This window comes from Idiotropiscis lumnitzeri, chromosome 4, assembly GCF_059441095.1.
Source record: "Idiotropiscis lumnitzeri isolate Australia: NSW breed Sydney's pygmy pipehorse chromosome 4, RoL_Ilum_1.0, whole genome shotgun sequence".
Taxonomy (NCBI): domain Eukaryota; kingdom Metazoa; phylum Chordata; class Actinopteri; order Syngnathiformes; family Syngnathidae; genus Idiotropiscis; species Idiotropiscis lumnitzeri.
The window spans coordinates 8,044,322-8,064,102 of NC_142394.1; the positions used below are offsets into that span (position 1 = coordinate 8,044,322).

General features: G+C 41.0%; 1 protein-coding gene and 1 non-coding gene across 2 annotated transcripts in view; one reads left to right on the plus strand and one right to left on the minus strand.

Moving 5' to 3' along the window:
- The window catches only part of LOC148337994 (complexin-2-like), a 59,058-nt gene that overhangs the window by 14,279 nt on the left and 24,998 nt on the right, over positions 1-19,781 (minus strand). The window lies entirely within an intron of this gene.
- trnap-ugg (transfer RNA proline (anticodon UGG)) lies at positions 1,512-1,583 on the plus strand. Its single transcript has one exon. It is a non-coding gene; the product is annotated as a tRNA-Pro (tRNA).

Genomic DNA, 19,781 nt, shown 5'->3' on the forward strand with positions numbered 1-19,781 from the left:
CTCGAATTAGATATTATCAGACTATTTAAGATGCAAATGGCTTAAGGCCTACGTTGGTATATCTAGCCTGGAGCCGAGTCTACGTGGCTCGTTGGTCTAGGGCTATGATTCTCCCCTTGGGTGCGAGAGGTCCTCGGTTCAAATCCCGTACGACCCTCTCATCATGGCAACCTCGTAGAACCAGGATCAGTCCTCCTCATCTGTTCGTTCACTTTCCTTTTTGATATCTCCGTCTGTGTGCCTGTTGGTGACTATAGAGTCCAAGGTGTGAGTGGGACAGTCGGGACACGGAATTGTCGGAGGTGGACGGGGTAACAAGAGGCGTTTGTGTTTCTGTCATCGTTTCCCTTCAGCTGCTCGTGCCCGGCCTTCTTCAAACTTTATGACACCATTGGCTATTGTGTCTCTCCACTCTGCGCGGTCTGCGGCCAGAGCCTCCCAGTTGTCCACGGGAATCTTGCTCTTTAGGAGCAGCTGTTTGAACTGGTCTTTCAGCCGTCTCTTTGGGCCCCCTAGCAGTCTAGAGCCATGAGCCAGTGCACAAAATAACATCTGTTTGGGTAGGGAGGAGTCTTTCCTGCGACATAAATGCCCAAAGAAGCGCAGCTGGTTCTTTGAGATGATCGCTTCTACGCTTGGGAGGCCGGCACGGGTTAGTACGTCGTTGTTGGTGATGCATGCTTTCCAGTCAATTCCCAGGATTGCCCGCAGCTTTTGCTGATGAAATCTCTCCAAGGTCCTGATGTTTTTAAGATAGAGAGTCCAGCTCTCCGACCCGTAGGTGAGGGTTGGAATCACAACAGCTCTGTAGACAATAATCTTGGTCTGTGCTGACAAACCATGTTGTGAGAACACACGGTTATAGAGCTTACCAAAGGCTTGATGGGCAAGGCGAATCCTGTTGTTTATGTCTTCGCTTGGGTCATTGGTGTTATTGACCATAGACCCGAGATAGCAAAATCTGGGGACCTCTTCGACTGTATCGCCGTGGATGGATATGTCTAAAGGATGGAGAGGGTGGGCAGGATGGAATTGCGCCAGGACTTTTGTTTTTCCAACATTGACTTCCAGGCCTGCACTCTCATAGGCTTCCACAAAGGCGTTAGTAGACTCCTGTAGGTCAGCAGGAGAGGAGGCTGGGACACAACAGTCGTCAGCATACTGGAGTTCTGAGACACACACTTCCGATGTCTTCGACCGTGCTTTCAGACGTCGCAGGTTAAAAAGACCACCATCCATCCGGTATCTAATACGCACTCCAAGGTGAGGGTTAGACATTTTGACACGTAGCAAAACAGCTGTCAGGTAGAGAGAGAAAAGGGTCGGTGCGAGCACACATCCCTGCTTGACCCCGGTGGCAATGGGAAATGATGATGAAAGAGAACCACCATGTCTGACAGAGCCCATCATTCCATCATGTAGGCCCCGCACTAGTTGGACAAAGTTATGGGGGCAGCCAAACTTCTCAAGCAGTCAATGTTGGTAAATCTAGCCTGGACGTGCATATGTGTGGCTCGTTGGTCTAGGGGTATGATTCTCGCTTTGGGTGCGAGAGGTCCCGGGTTCAAATCCCGGACGAGCCCTAAATTTCCTTGGGTTTGACATGGTTTACCTGAATTGGGAATGTAATGTTTGAATGGCAATGTGCGTCGCCTGGGATTCAAACCCCCTAGCAATGCTTGACGACCTCATTGTGGTCTATCCAAATTTAAAATGATCAACCTTGAATTAGATTTCATGAGACTATTTAAGATGCAAATGGCTTAGGGCCTACGTTGGTATATCTAGCCTGGAGCCGAGTCTACGTGGCTCGTTGGTCTAGGGCTATGATTCTCGCTTTGGTTGCGAGAGGTCCTGGGTTCAGATCCCGTACGAGCCCCTAATTTCCTTGGGTTTGACATGGTTTACCTGAATTTGGAATGTAACCGTAATGTTTGAATGGCAACCTGCGTCGACCGGGGTTAAAATCCCCTAGCAATGCTTGAAGACCTCAATGTGGTCAATCCACAAGCCCACGTGGCTCGTTGGTCTAGGGGTATGATTCTCGCTTTGGGGGCAAGAGGTCCTGCATTCAAATCCCGGACGAGTCAATAATTTGCTTGGCTTTGACATGGTTGACCTGAATTTGGAATGGAAGCATAATGTTTGAATGGCAACGTGCATCGTAGCTCTCAGTTCATAGACTATCATATTCACTTACACAGTCGAGCCATTTGAAACAGGTCGCTAACCAAAACAGCAGACCCTCTACTGTAGTCCCCTTATGCAGAGATGATATGGGAACAGACATGCACTGATATTTATGCAGAAAATGTGGTGTTAAATGTGTAGAAATACTGTTTTTTCATGGCCAACCTTATCCATTCAAGCGAAATATATCACCTCTCTTTTGCTGTTAGAGAAAAAAAACAGATAATACTAGTAAGTGAAAATCCTCATTCACATAACTTTTAAACCTGTTTGAACTGTCTTGCTAACCAAACAGAAGCACTACTCTATATGGAGGCATTGAAAGTTGTACACTTTGATCTACACGCAGAGAATCTGTTATTAAATGTCCATCAAGGCTGCATTTTATGGCTGCGTCATCCACTTGAGACACATTAACGTCTACTTCAACTAATTAAAAACTAAATTAAAATACCAAACAAAATTTTCCCAAGCTTTGCTGAGGGGTGGTGAGGATCGGGATAAAGGATAAATGCCTGCATCAAATATTTGCTGCCAGGAAAGAAATGGGTAGTTCATGTATTTATTGCAGCTCTTCAACACACTAGTTCACACATACCTGTTGAGCCCATTTAAATGCTGTTGCTGAATTAAACAGCAGCAACCATCGAGGCATGTAATCCTTTTGTGCATATTTTACCATTAAGAAAAAAAATTAACTAAAGTAGAATTATATCATTGCATTCAATAATTAAGATTAACTATTAACATTGACATAAACATTAAACCCTTTTACTATCAATCAAAATAGCACGGGCTAATGAATCCTAATTGTCCAACACGCTCATCGTCCCACTGGATTCTGATGTCTTCTTTCATATTTCAAATGCCGTCAAGTGAATGTCTTCCGAAGCGCTGCTCTGCTAATCTTGATGTCGGAGGCTAAATAGCTTATGGTGACAAAGTTGCTGTGCGGCAGCGCGGAGAAGGACGTCCTTCCCCAAAGACTCCACGCGCACCCCATCGATGTGGCCGGCGGCAGAATCAGGGAAGCAAAACGAGGGTATGGGGAGGTTGTTGAACCCCCGCGGATGTGTTCGTTAATTAATACCCTCTGAGAAAAATACATTAAGGGGACCAGTGCCTTGTCATTGGGGTTCCAGTTGCACCATTAGTTGAATGGAGTACTGCACATAGATCATACCATGGTTCTCAAACTGGGGCATGGGAGCTGGGTAGCTTGGGGGTTCAAAAACCAAAATAATAAACAAAGAGGTATTATTTCATGCAGTACCTACTTATGGGGACAGGTGGAGCAATAAAAAAAACACACCTACTAAATCAATTAGTCTTCCCCACCATACTTCTTTTTCAATTAAAAGCTGTGATTTGATTGTAACGTATCATCACAGAAAGCCGAAACCCCCCATGAATTATTAGTCATCCTTATCAGAAGCTTATTTTAAAAAAAATACTCAAGATACTTTAGAGAATACTGTATAGTGCTAATTTTTAGAGAATAAAAGCATGTGTAGTATGACGAGTTGAATTTTTGACTTTCACTGTTAAAATGACTCGTCTCTCTTTAACCATTGATTTTAATATCATAATAACAACACTTTCTCATAATATGACATTTTATGCCCACAAAATGTCTCTCCTCTCGCAATGGTTCAAACTTTTTTTGCTTGAAAAAAATCGGACTTTATTATCATTTCGTTATGATTTTATTTCATAAAATTAGGCAACTGTTTAAATCCTATTGTCGACAGCAATAATGTTTAATTGACAGTAAGATTATGAGGGGTCTTTGGAAAAATTCTTCTGTGTAAGTATTCCCTGGAATGAAAACGTTTGAGAGCACTTGCAATAAAGTGAAGAAAATTAATTTCTGATTCTCGAAAGTTGACCCTCCCACACTGCCTGTCAATGCGGTGTCACTTTTTTGTATAAACAACATTGTCACGGAATGGGTAAAAAAAGTTGAATCACGCATACTGTTGCTCATGAGGTTTTGTGTTGGCACTATAGAGCTTCAACAACTTGAGATTTTTGTCGTCAACTATGATAGGATGAAAGTCGAGTCAAAGTTGATTAATCAATGATGTCATTGGTATTTTTCCTCACAATACAGCCGCCCCATACCTTTTTTTTTGCGCTATGACGGGTTTCACGTAAAGACATTTCGATGGACCATCATGGAAACAAAAACAAGATTTCATAGACTGTATATCTACACTCCATGTAATTGTTGTAATAATTGAAAGCCTTGCGCATGTTTACTCTTAAACAAATTGGCCTGTGTCATCTTGTGTTCCATGGCCTAGCATGTGGACATAATATTTAGGCGACAAAGATGTCGCGACACTTGGTGCAACCGGCCACGTTCCTCTGCGCCAGTGCCATGGTCCTCACTGGTATGAATATTTCATGACTAGAAGTGAGCAGGATAGCTGAAGCTAGCAAGGCGAACTCAGTTTAACTCCAATCACACTTTGGCGGCTGCTTCCTGTAGTCCCTTTACAGCAAGGGTAGAGAAGTCTGGTTCCTGAAGAGCCATATCGTGCCTGTTTTATCTCCCTCCCTACTCCAAACACACCTGATTCAAGTAATCAGGATAATTTCAGGCTTCTACAGAGCTTGATGATGTGCTGATCGTTTGAATCAGATGTGATTGGAGTAGGGCGAGAGCTAAAACAGGCAGGATATGGTTCTCCAGGAATCAGAGTTCCCTACCCCTGCTTTACAGTTTTCCTCCTCTGGATTCGCCAGGTCTTCGTCCAACCCCCTCTATCCCGCATCAGTATCTTACACACAGGACAAAGAGCCAGGAAAATCCTGTGTGAAACAGGCTAAGGTGCAACAAAGCAATGCATACGGATATAATATGCTCAGAGGTTGTGAAGTATAACACCTGACATTTGGTTCTTCCATCCTGTTGTGTTGAACGCAGTAGTCAAATAATCTCGGATTGTGGTGTGAATGCAACCCCCCAGTTATGACAATATCCTGTTTTCCCCTTATCAGGCTTCTCTGATAACACAACTTAACGCCATCTCTGTGTTCAACTGGATAATGTTGAAGGTTGAGCTAGGTTTTTAGGGACGAGCTCATGTTGGCTGGGCTTAAGGAATGATAAGCAGGGTTCAGGAAAATTCCCAAACGATTCCGGGATGCTTTCATGTGTCGTTGGTTTCAAGGTCGTTGCAAACTTGCATAATGGTATGGGGGTTGCCATGGCAACTACTGTAGGTAGCAATGCAACAACATATAGAGCCAGTCCTTGAATGTCAATCACAATCATAAAGCAGGAAGAAAGACAAAGGTATACAATACAAGACATTACAATACAACTTTATTTATTTAGTGCATTACAGGTGGAGCTGTAACAAAGCGCTTACCATATGGTGTAATGTAAATTTTCAATTTAAAAATGTGATTTTTTAAATTGGAAATGAAAAATTAAATAAAAATTTAAATAATAAAATGAGATTAGAAAGTTCAACAGGAAGCAACAAACCACATGACAACTGGCCATCATCTCCATCTATGAACCAGAACACTCTGAACCAGGGGTCCTCAATCCTGTGCCTTGAGGGTCTATTGTTATCTCGCTTCTGTAGACCTTGCTGATTATCTGATCATTTGAATCAGGTGTGTTGCAGCAGAGAGAAGGAAAACAGGCAGGACACAGGCCCTCGAGGCGCAGGATTGAAGACCCCCGCTCTGGACAAAAGCCACCAGAGTCCTTTCTGCTTGCTTAGCAGGAGCCTTTGATGGTGGCTGAAATTAGGTCTTTTGTGACAAATGTGAAAATGATTCCACTCACGTTGTCTGTTTTGTCATGATAATTAGTCGCTGGTCCCTTCTTTGAAAAATTGTTGAAGCAGGGGTCATAAAATTCGCTCAATGAATTGGCACCACTGGCTGTGCTAATGTAAACTAAAGGGGTTGTGTGAGGAAGGTAGTCCTTTTTCAAGGTTGTTAAAATTGTTCGATAAGCAAGACCTGCTTCCCTTCAGACAGATAGAAATATGGAATTGTGTGCGTGAGTGTGTGTGAATGTGTAGTTGAATGTGTAGGGGTGTGTGGGCGTGTGCGTGTGGCCTTTTGTGCGCTGCTATGGGATCGAAATTAATTTTTCCACGCTAATCCACGCGGCATCCCGCTTTTGAATCATAATCGGGGCAGCCAAAGAGCGAATACAAGTACACAATGCCTGACATTGCACAAGCAAAAAAAAAAAAAAAAAAACAACTGTACCCGTGTCCTCGGCTTGGAGGCGCAGAGGGCCAAACTTTGGGCCGAAGTATACACCATCTCTATCCCGGCAAAATGCCCCGTCAACATGCACAATCTAATTGATCAGCTGATCAACGTGCACCGAATACATTTACATCAACCGGCGTAATCGTATGTGAAGGAGGCGCCTCACACGGGTGTGTGGGCGCAAATGCATACGCGCCCACAATAGTGACGAGGTGCTATTAAAATATTTTTTAAATTATTATGATTATAATTTATTCAATTGAATTGATTTCTACAATGATTTAGAGGGAACATGCACGCAGAATGTGTCATCTTGCACTTTGATTAAAGACACCAATATAAATCTGCTTTTGGGAATCCTAAAATAATCTAATAAATTCACAAAGAGGAGATCTACAGGAGTCTTTACGCAGACTTTATCGGTCGATCTACGTTCCTCCCCACACCTATGGTCATAAACTGTGTGTCGTGACTGAAAGAATAAAATCCCAGCTCTAAGCAGCTAAAATGAGGAAGTTTCCTCCACAGGGTGTCGGGGCTCTCCCCTGGGGAGGCTGAGAAATTCTGCCATCCGTGAGGTACTCAAAAGTCGAGACGCTCATTCTCAATGTTGAGAGGAGCCAGATGAGGTGGCTTGGGCATCCGTTTAGGAGGCCTCCCCCGTGAGGTATTCTGGGAATGTTCAACTAGCTGGAGACGTGCAGACAACCGAAGACACGCTGGAGAGTCTATGTCATCCATCCGGCCTCGGCACGCCTTGAGATCCCCCCCGGAAAAGTTTGAAGAAGTGGCTGAGGAGAGGGAAGTCTGGACTTTCCTGCTAAATCTGACGTTCCTGCATCTCAAGCACGATAAGTGATAGAAAATGGATGGATGGAAGCAGATGCGACAGTATTTTGTCGTATTACTGTTACAGGTGGCCGTTTGGTGAGAAAGATGGGGGTTTGAAGCCCTTGAGCTTGTCATGCAGTATCTGAGGATCGATTTACATATCTTACAAAATGATTCCAGTCTCATTTTATAATTTTCGTAGTTTTCTGCGCCAACCACCTGTTGATTCCAGCGAGGCGTCCATGTCCAAGACACGGACGATCAAGATCATTGCAAAGTGGCAAAGTTGTCACCTTGATGAGTTTGTTTAAGCCCTAGTTGTTATTTGAAGCAGTGCACAGTGCGCATTTTGCACTACAAAGTGATTGATTAATTATCGATTCTAATAGCATCAATTAATTGCCATCTCTTCCTTGTACTTTTTTCGGAAGTCTTTCAACGAAGTTTTGGAGTAAGTCTTTCACCATAGTAGTTCATCTTGAAGGCTTTTGATGGGCTTCTTCAAATGACTGTGAACCAAAAAGTAACTTCTCCAAACAATTTGTACAAATCTAATCTTAAAGTAGTCTGGAAACGTCGAACAACATGGAGAATTAAGTCCACGGTCCCTCCATGACTGCTGTGAAATGAGCTTTGGACCTTTGACTGGACTTTTTGACTGTCAACTGGGGATTCATTTGATCCTAAAACAGGATATTGCTTTCTCGGCTCAGTTGAAAGAGCAGCAGTAATGGAAAGCACCCGCAAAAAAGTATGGATAGTCATAGATAGTCGCCTCACTCACCAGGATTAGATTTTGCATAACGGAGATTGGAAGGAACCACGCACTTGTGTGTGTGTCTCTGAGGGTGTGGATGTGTGTGTTTCTAATGCAGCCAAATGAGAAGAAAATGTACGAGTCTTCGTTGCCAGCTATGTTGCTGTGCATGTTTGTGATGATGAAAGTGTAGGTTTCCTGGGTGAGCGACCACATGAGGACGTCTCCCCAGAGGACGGACTAAAGAAGAAGAGCCTGGGATGAGGGAGAGGATAAGATGAAGGCTTTAAATGACAGGATAGTTCCATCAAAAGTGAAACCTTAAAATGTGAGTATTGAACGATTTGGGCAATTTGCCTTGCAACATGAAAGTCAAAATGTCATCCTTTACAGGTATTTTTACTTTAGCAAACCCCTAATTTGTCCAATTGAGCTCTAATCTGAAACAGGTAGCCTTGAGATTTTAGCGTACATCTTATGCTACTTGCAGACCGATCGCGTGCTGAGCATTCCCGCTGATGTACCGCACAAACAAAAACACGTGAGACAAGCGTTGTGTGACGATATTTCACATGGGGTTTAGGCTTATTAAAGTGATATTAAGCAAGGGGTCCTATATAAACATGTAACTACGCCTGTTCATTCAAAAGTCATTTCAATCCAAAATATTTGATTTTCAGGTCTTATAATGCTGCAAGTTCAACATTTGACAATTTTAAGTTCTTCACAGCCTATAAAATATCTTGAAATGCGGCTGTGCTTAATATTTCGGAACAGTGGACTTTGAGTTATTTATTGTATTTAATAAAAATCCTGTTATTTCAAGATTTGTTCAGAAATTTGAAATAAACGAACGGCTGATGTCAGAAATTATAGTGACTGACATTTTCATCAATCATTCATGACAATGTGAGTACTTTGCATAATGATTTGGAACACAGTGTCTTTTATGTTTTTCATCCTTTTCAGAGGTTTCCTCAGGTACCACACTTTAGCAAACCCGGACTGAGCAATTTCCCCAAATCAGCCTCATTCGGGAACATGTGTGCTAAACATATGGATGATGCTTAACTGCTAAGAAGTTTAGTCTGCATCATACATTGTCGCCAGCACCTCTGACAAGTCTAAATATTGACCTTTCCAGTGGTCGTATTTTAGCAAACCTCTGACATTAACTTTTTACCCAGGATGTGGGTGAAACATGAAAGTCTGAATTTTAGAAATCCCAGGCCTCGAATTCTACTCAGCAGTTCACCCCAATCATAAGCAGGTGTACTGGACAGATGGGAGATGTTAAACTGCAATGGATTTTTAGCCTTAGAGGACATCCTGCAATAGAAATGTGACAATTAATGTGCTTGTATGTAATCAAATTGCTCCCACTTAAAGTTTAAAAATAATGTCACCGAAATAAATAATAAATCCGACAGAATGAGGCCATCGAGTCGAGTCGTAACAATCCCATTTGGCCAACTTCTTCAAAGTCAAATGGAGGTTGCGGCCGTTTGGTGTCGCTCAAAGAGATGCGTGGGTGCAATTCTACTCCCACGCTGGGTTTTTGTTAGCGTCAGACCTTGATTTGATGGAGGGAGAATTTTTTTTTTCTTTAAAAATCAAGTGAAATCAGCTCTGAGTCACTTTTTTTCTATCACGCTGAGCTTTCTGTGCTGGAAGCTTTTTGGAACTTTTTCTTCCTCACAGCAAGCTAACAGCTAACAGGTCTTCAGCTCAAATGAGACGAAAAAGAGTTACTGTGCTAATGAGCTCTTCCTTTTTTGAGAATTGACTTGTGCCAAAGTTTTCCCCTCTGACTTTCTTTCCACTGTGGTTTACTTGTCAGGGTAAAGTTTATTTCCACTATGCAAGGTGGCACTTATCATGAATAACTGGTAAAAAAAATAAATGCTTTGTACCGGCATATGCCCATGCAATGCAGTGTGCGGTGGACATTTTTTTTTAACTATGGTTTATTGCGGAAAATTTTATTTATTTCAATTGTGCAAGTTGCAGCTTGAATGAATAACTGTCAAGGAATGATCGCACTACAGAAATTGAAAGACTTTTCTACATTAAGCACACGTGGGTGACAAGGCATGCTGGGATTTTTTTGGGCACGCAATAGTTTATTTTTAGTAGTGTTTACTTCTATTTTGCAAGGTGGTAGTTCATGAATAACAACATGCAATTCGGACTTTGATGTCACACAGACACACAATTGGGGGTGGCCATCAAATCCGTTCTGCTTCTGCCATGTAGACCGTGTGCAACTCCTGCGCTGATTTTAGAGAGAAAAAGGGGAGTCATTTCAGCCATTTTCCATTTCTAACAGTTAAACTTGTTAAGAACATTAACATATGACTCAACATTGGTACATTTAATGAATGTTTTACGATTATTTCTAATCACAAATTTCATTTCCATTCGCGTTATTTCCTAAGGGAAATTATCCTCGTTTCCAACTGTATTTGACTGGGGCGGTTTCATCACATTTTATGTCATTAAATTAAAATATTATGCAATAAAATAAACTAAAGTATATTTTATACTTGCACAGGGAGAAGAAATCCAAACGTGCAATTAATTTTCTTCCATTTCTCCATCTAGTAAGAAGAACGTAAGAAGAAAGAGGAGCCCATAAAGGACAGGAAGCAAAATATCTTGCAAAATCTCAAGAGTAAAAGAGACGAGCGTCACATTGTTGCTTGCCACCAGCAGCATTACAAGACACCAACGCACACAGCCACAAAAAGGGACAGGCGCCATTTATCACCATGGAGGTCGCATCAAGGACAAGGCCCACCGCACACATACACACAAAAGCAAGGAGTGTGACGCTTCACAAGCCACACAACAATTTAATGGCAACTGGAAGAAATCAGATTTAACGACCCAAAACCTTTGAGGCTTGCCAGTTATCTGAGCCAATACAAGGAAAAAGTTGAAGAATGGAGTCAGTCATTTATTTGGGGGGATCGGAGGAGAAAAATAACATTGTACCGTATTGAGATAAAAGTGGTATTTTCAGAAAAATTCAAAAGTTGGTGGAAAATGGTTAATTTTTGGAGAACAAGCCGGTAGGTAAAATGACTTTAATTAAAGTCATATTTGCTTGAGGGAGAAAAATCACTATTTTACGAGAATAGTGATTGTTGGGGCAGTCATAAAAGAGTAACATTTTTTTGGGGGGGGTCTAATTCTTAAGCGATGAAATTATGACTTTGACAAACATACAGCGCAAGTCAGAAGATTGGAAGCATCCTGTAATTCTGCGTTTTTGCGTTATTCAAAACATTCCTGAATTATAAATTAATACCCAAGCTATCAACATTATGAAGAAATATTGGTGCAGTTATTTGCTAAAAAAAAAAAAAATTTACAAAGTAGGCACCTTTTGACCAGCTTTACGATGTAGATGAGGCTTATTGACCCGGAATGACTTTCAGTTCACAGCTGTGCATCATCAACAGTTAATAGCTTGAAATTCTTGACCACTTTACATGTTTGAGACCATGAGCCTCCTGATCCTGATCCATCGCAAATAGCAGTGCTCCACTGTATGCAATAATTATGTTCTTTTGTTCGACAAAAAAGATAATACCGTATTAGAATAATATATTTCTTTGGGGGGGAAAAAGTTCTTCATCTTTCAAAAATATATATTTTTTTGTGGGGAAAAAAAATGGTCATTTTACCAGATTATAGCGACATTACTTTGGGACAAAGGTTCTTTGGGATTTAAGTGTCACAATTCCTTCAATACTAACAAGTCATCACATATAATGCTAAATAATAAATAAAAATTAATTTAATACTCCTCTGAGGCAAGAAACGGATAATCTTACGAGAATAAATTGGGCCAGGTTACACTGTGCACTATCCTGTCAAAACCAAAAGCTAAGCAGAGCATCAATGTTGTTGGATGCTCATAAACACAGCATATAACAGCCAAAAAAAACGAAATTACGCCACCTAAATGCGAAACAACAAAGTTCACAGCTGCACCGAGTCACTTTTGCCCACGGCCATGTTTCCCACAAGAGTCATGCTGGACCCACATTGGCACAACACCCCGCAGGAGAGGGGAGTCTGCACTTGTTCCTTTGAAATGAGAGAGGACAGATCCCTATATTCAAATCTGTCTGATTTAAACGGGGCTCTTTGGAAAGGATTGATCTAATTTTTTTTACCCTATTTTTACAGCGAGAAACCGTTTTAATTTGTATTAAATTTGAATAATAGGTTCCCTTTAACACAATGTTGGACATCCAATAAAAGAATTGAGCAAAACTGTTGCGCCAGCTCTGGTATTGGACCTCATTAGATTGCCCAATATTGTTCGAATTAAGCGTGACAAGTGCTACCCGTGTTGGATCGTGCTCTTAACATCTCACAAGTGCTTTTTCTTTTCTTTTTTTTCTCTTTTAAAGACTCCTTATCAGTTGGAGGCATACACAGTCGCTAGCGGCCGTGGGATTCTCCATTTGGTACCATTAAGTTCCATCCCGCGCACACCTGACAAATCTATCATGTCAAAATAAGAATCCAAAATAAGCAACAGGAAGCAGACGTTAAAACAGTTGCCGATGATTGGACGCCAAACGGCAGGAACACCGTTGCCTGTCATTCCCGCTCTCGTTTTCTCACGGCTCAGTGGGCCGAACCAAAGCGCGCTAAAGCGGACGAGCTTGGAAAGACAATTACTTTAAGACGAAGGAGGAAGAGGAACGCCTGAAGGAGCAGGCTATTAACACACCACCTGCTACCCAATCTTAATGGACTGCTGCAAGTACCGATCACTCTACGCACTACTACTTTTATTTCTGTTTGAAGTAGTGGAAATAGACTCATGAAAATGTTTGCAATCAACCAATAGATACATAAATAGAAGTTGCCCGCTATTAATAAAGCCATAAAAATTACCTCTGTTTAGTTTTAGTTGAGCTGAAGGTAATTTTGTTTTATCCAGTAGTTCATTTGCTCTAGACAGAGAAATAATACATTTATTGCACTTTTGTCATTTTGGGACATTAATAAATATAGCTATGTGTCATTTGCACAACCATGATAGCCAACGTTAGTATTCTGGTGCGTTTGACCGTGATTTGAGCATTTAAAACATTGAGAACATCCATCCATCCATCCATTATCTAAGCCGCTTCTCCTCACGAGGGTCACAGGGGGTGCTGGAGACTATCCCAGCTGTCTTCGGGCAGTAGACGGGGTACACCCTGAACTGATTGCCAGCCACGCGCAGGGTAAACAAAGACGAACAATCATCCGCGCTCACAAACACATCTATGGGCAATTTAGGGTGTCCAATCAACCTACCATGCATGTTTTTTGGAATGTGGGAGGAAACCGGAGCAATCGGAGGAAACCTTGCACCTCTGAACTGTGAGGCCATCGTGCTTACCAGTCGGCCACCTTGCCGCCCCACATTGATAACATACAGGATAAATATTTACTTCCAGTAGACAGATGCATGGCAATCATAATAGTGCCAACAGATTAAAACAACAACAAAAAAAGATAAAGAGCCATTAATTGCATAAATAAGATGGCTAGATGCCATTACAACTGTCATAAATAATATCAACATATAGATAAAAGATTTTTGCTATTATTAATGGCATAGAACAGATTTGTGCCTGGCATTAAGAATGACAAAATAGAAGATGCCCGTGATCAACAATGCCATAAAATGTAAACTGCCACCCGTCATTAAAAAAGTTTAAAAAAAAATTTTTTTTTAAAAAAAAAGGAAAGAAAGCTCCGTGCCTAACATTAAAAATGCCCCAAAATCATTGATGCCCAACTAGGTGGCTTGAGAGAACATCAGAAGTGTCATGGGAAATCTGCAGTGGCCAAGAAAGGTCACAACAATTGCAAAAGCCACAACACAGCAACATTGAACTTCAGCTATAGACGCTTATTATGTTGAGTTTCTGTTAAGATAAAACAAGGCGGAGGTGCTAAATTCCTGTTTTGATATGCAAAGTTGGAAAAATAAGCTTGCAAAAACTGTCATTTATTAACATCATGCATTTCAAAGTATTGTAGCGTCTTTAAAAGACACGACGTCAGCCGTTCATTTAGTTAGCCCCTTTTTTATTGTTACATCACGGCTATGCCGACACCAACTCCGAGCAACCTGTTCCATCATCATTACACACAGATCTCCCTCCCTCTCTTCTTCGTCCGCTTCTTTGCTTCTCGCCCAACCTTCACATTTGTTACAGTATTCTCAATATTTCGTGGATAATAAAATCTTGTGGATGTAACGTTTAACAAAACTATTCCGGCTTTGCGTCTTTTTCCATCCCATGGGAGTTTCGATCACTTCAGTCGCCTCGTGTTGTGGCTTTTGCAATTGTTGCGACCTTTCTCGGCCACCGTATGAATTAGCCAATTTAACTTAGTTTGTCTGAAAATTAGTATGTTTGTGTGTAAATTTTGACAAGATCATCATCATTTCAGAATTCATACTTTTTCCTCCATTTCGGTTTGGTGGTTGCTGTAAGATTTTTCTGATTGTAAAATGGCTGCATTGGTTCAATAAAGGCTGGAAAAACTACCATAAACAATAGCGGATGGATGACAGCGCTTTTCTACCTAAGTTACTCGTGGCAATTTAACACCATTTTTTCAATTACCTAGCGATGACGGAGCTTCAAGCGGAACAGGAGGTTTAGTATCTTGCTCAAGGACACTTCAACATGGTCACCAGGGCTGGAGATCGAACGCACAACCTCTGGTTCGGAGAACACCCCTCTACTCTAATCCATGCCGCCCCAGTAACAATCTCATAAAATACAGTTCAATTATTGAACTACGCAATTGATAGCCTGATCTAAAAACTCTATTTTTGTTGAAAAGAACATGAAATATTGCGGAATTAGCATGCACGCCCATAACAGCCATAGATTCGAGAGTCTGTCACATTTGTGAAAATGATCCTGAAAAGGCAGCAGAAGCTAAGCTAGCTGCACGCTTAGCATCTTTCATCGCATTATGCTCACACTTTGATCCATAAGACCCTAATCTGAGCACACACGCACACACACACGCACACACATCCTTGTTCCCCCCGCAGTTATGCCTTTGACTCCAATTTCCGTGGCAGCCTCTCTATGCTAATGCCAGCGGCTCCCATTCAATCCATCTTTGGAGAGGCTCGGTCGGTGAATTAGCTCAGCGGATGCGCGGCTTCTCGCCACGCATAATCACCTGGGCTTCATCTCCAACCTCCTGCCCTGCTCCTACCCTGGGGCATCCATGCGTCGTGCAGGATAAATGTGATTTTAACGATAACCGGGGCTGCATGGATCAATCATGCGACCAACAACAAGAGGCTAGCCTACACCCTCCTGTTTAAATTCTGAGCCTTTTCGGTGGGAGATTTAGGCAACGTACTGTATTTACATTTAATGGCCTTGCAATCTTGGCATGAAAAAGATGAGATAGAAATAAATCTGCATTGTGTGAAAGTAAAATTCTGCAGTTCGGATTTAGTTCATAGGTATAGGTAATGCATTTAAAATAAGAGCGTGCTATACACTCGCTTATAATTTTTGGGATTTTGTCTATAACGATGCGATTAATCGTGATTAATCACAAAGCCTTTATCTAATTGAGGGCGATTAAAAAAATTAATTGTTGCCCAGCTCTAGAAAAAAGTTATGAGATCCATCCATAATCCGAGGATTACTCACTACATACCACAGACCTACTTGATTACTACTATATACTTCACAAAGGTCGGGGAGTAATGTGACCAAAATCGCATATTTTTTCTGGAGAAGAAGTTGAGGAATTACTTTAATAATACTCACTTTATACATTCACTGTTTAGGGAATCAACAATACGTTGTGGTTGTAGTTTGCAGCCATGTACAAATGAAGCGGATGATACTGAGAGATCCCTCTGTAATCGTTTGACTCTCTCATGTTGCTACGGTAACCACCAAATGTCTCCCATCTTGCGGGTTCCTAATGTTGTGAATTATGAAAGCGGCGTGAAAGGAGTCGTAGAAAGAAGACAAATATTTACACGCAGGCGTCCTTGTAATAAAAAAGCACGATGAAAGAAGAGTAAGAGCGTCACCGTGTCGCCTGTGCGTGCGCGGATGTGATTCATTTCGCCTTGGAAGTGGCGTGACAGTTATTAGGAGGAATAACTCTTTTCTGCGGCCTCCATTTTAATGATGTAACGGCGCGTAATAAAACCGTGAGCGCCGTCCGCTTTCGTTCTCATTATCAAACATGCAGCGGTGTGTTGCTATTGATTCTCTTCTTTGTTGTGTGTGTGCGCGCGTGTGTGGGTGCGTGTACATGAACTTAACCAGCGTCCTCCACCACGGCATTTGCGTTGAACTCTGACCTCTTTGCTTTGTTACTGCCTTATTTTTGTTTGTCACCGTGGCAACAGGCCGTTCATTTGCATCTCTTCTCTTTTTAATCATTATTGGTGATTTCATGCGCTTGCCGTGGAAAAATGGAGCCGATTTTACACGTTAATTGCACAAACAGTACACTGCTTATAGTACTGTTGGTGTTGTAACAGTTGTTGCAAACAACGCTGCTGACTATTGTTGCTGCTCTTATTTGACTCCTAACTGCTCATATATACACCTGCATATATAGTATTCAGTCGTGCTTCGTTGTCATTGCACTACTGAGAATGTAGTACTGCTTGTGTTCATTCCTCAATGTATTGTGTTTTTGCAACATACAGTGTACCATGTTACTGACTCGCATTCAATTCTGAACCTATAACAATACATACATGATGAGCGAACAGCTCAGAATTATCTAGAATGTTTTGCTTTTTCTTTGATTCCAACAGGGACACTGCTTAACTCATTTGAAGTGTTTACGAAAAGTAAATGGCATGTTTTTTGATGGTGACAATTTGATGATGGTAACAAATTTCATCACAGTCTGTGGGTACTTTTATTTATTATTTATTAATTTTACACTGCTGCTGCTGCTGCCGCATTCAAGTTGTGGGCGTACAACAACAATCCAAGTGAACTTTCACCACCAAATGTGCCATAGACTCCACTTTTCAGGCATTGCTGTGTTATAAATAAGTGACGATCAAAGAGGGTGAATAGTACAGCTAAAAAAAAAAAAGTTGATTTTAAGATGGTGGAAAATCTTATCGGGTTTCACCTAATTTAAAGTAGCGTGATGGAGCGAAACAGAAATATCCCAGCATGCCGTGTCCTTGGTGGATTCCGCCATGTAGTGGGCTGCTGAGGCCCACATTCAGAGCAGGGTTGATGTTGGAGGATTTCTTCTACAAGTGCTCTGATGTTCACAGACCGATCAGAAAACTCCCAGCGCCACTTTGAAGCTTGTGCAAAAGCGCATTTTCGAAAGAGCGAGAATCCCTCTCAGTTTCCTGCCAGGGTGAACAAAAGCTCTGCACAGACTGCATTTTCAAGTAATATTTGAATATTCATGTCATAAAAAGCAGCACTGGACGATATTTCAAATAAAATAAAATAGAGCAGTCTCCCAATCAAACCATGTTATCTAATACCTAATAATCTTTGTATCATTAAGGTAATTGTCCAATCTTTTGTTTACTATTTGTCTTTCATCTGTCTTATAGTTTGCAGTTTTTAAGTTTCCCTATTTTTTTTTTTTTACATAGATCAATTTTTTACTCATACCTTAGTATTTTTTGCCTAATATTTTTGTTTTTCCTTCTCTTAATTTTTTCTATTTTTGTCATTCTAAATACAGTCTGAACCCTGCATTTGGCTGCCGACCAATTCAGGGTGTACCCCGCCTACTGCCTAAAAATAGCTGAATGCGACAGGGTCCTGCACTCTCACGACCACCGTGAGGAGAATATTTTTTTCAACTAATATTTATGCATTATTATTTTCACCTAATATTTGTTAAATTTTGGGCAAATATTTGTGAATTTGTCGTCACTTTTGTCGTCACACCTGTATTTTTTTTCTACTACTCTTTATGCAGTGTTACAAAGACATTCTAAGAATGTTTTGAATGTTTAATGCCAAATAGTTGTGTTTTTCCCCCTCAATCATATTTTCCTACTCTTGTCTAATATTCGTGTGATGATTGTGTATTTTTACAGATTTTTGTAATACCATGATCATTATTGCTTTGGCTCTCGTTAGCCTGTACAACTGTACCTAATGTTTTGACTTCTTTATTACGGTGATAATACCGATAACCATGTTCATGATAAACTTTTCGACTCGACTGAGGATGGCTTGTATGCAGTATGTCCTGACGCAACCTCAGGATCGTTATTAGATTTTCGCTCTTCAATCAGGCCAAGTTGGCAAGTGCACACATCCGACGCCAGGCGACTATAAAAGGAGGCTGTCAAGGCAAGGTCAGCTAGGACGCCGCCAGGTATTATTAGACCCGTGGCCCACACTGAGCCTTTAATGATGGGAATCCAGCGCCTCTCAAGAGCATTGCTAATGGAAATATACGCACAACATTAGCCTCCATTTACAATCACAACAAAGCGGTAGATCATTACAGCGAAAAGTGAAATTGTTATTTAGTTAAAATACAAGAAGGGGAAAGCCTTAGTTCAGTGGTCCCCCACCCACCGGACCAGTTTGGACGGGCCGCACAAATGAGAAAAAAAAAAAAATACAATAATTCCAGTTTATTTATCATTCTAGGATGAAAATTATTTGTTTTTGAAATGTGACTAGCTCCTCTCCAAAACATCGCACTCATGACGCATGTCAAGATGCTAATTGTCTTGGTCGCATTACGCAAATATTAAACCCACAAACGAGCCAAAAAAAATAAAAAAGTATTGAGCTCTGCACCGTTCATGTTGCCATTTTCTTTTCCCTAATTTTATCAAAAATAATCCTTCCATCCAAATGCCGTCATCTTCAGAGTCAATCTCAGAGTTAATCTTTTATACATTTTAGTCGAGCAAACCCAAAGTCCTAAAATTGGCAATTTTAGTAAGACTTGAGTCGCCCCACGTTTGCACCACTGTCCTTTCTGGGGCTATCTGTGACTTTAAAAGGATTAAAGTAATAAGAGAAAACGATCATTCCCTGAGTGAAGTGATGGATGAAGCAATAATCGGGAGGGGAAAAAAATGAAAGCATAATCTGAATCATCGCAAGGGATTGCCGTGGTAACACAGTACCGCTTTGTTCTCCACTGTGCAACAGATGCCTCACTCTAACACTTGGACGCCGTGTCGCTACAAAAACAAACTTAATTTTACATCAAAGTAAAAACAACACCAGCTAAAACCTGAGATCTTTGGAAGCAGCCTTTTTAACTTTTATTCTTTCTTGTCGGGTACGATATACAGTAATTTGATGTTTTAGTTTTGTAATCCCACTGCCTCATGTGACCGAACCCTGCCATGAATGATGGTAATAGATACAATATAACTTTACAATGCAACTTTATTAATACAGCGCATTTCACAACAGCTGGAGCTGTAACAATATGGTGTAATATAAATGATATATAAATGAATTATTCATATAAATTAGCGGGGAATTGCAACACAAATTGAAACACATAAACAATAGATACCAGAAGAACAGCAGAACTGAGACAGTCTCATGTTGAGTCGAAAGCTAAGGAATAAAAATGTGTCTTCCAATGGGTTTTAAAAATGGACAGTACTTAAAAAAGTTCAGCCTATATTGATGGCTTCAACTGTAAATAAACCTCAAACAATCCAAACACATTTAGTCTATATTTAAACGGGGCTTTGGGA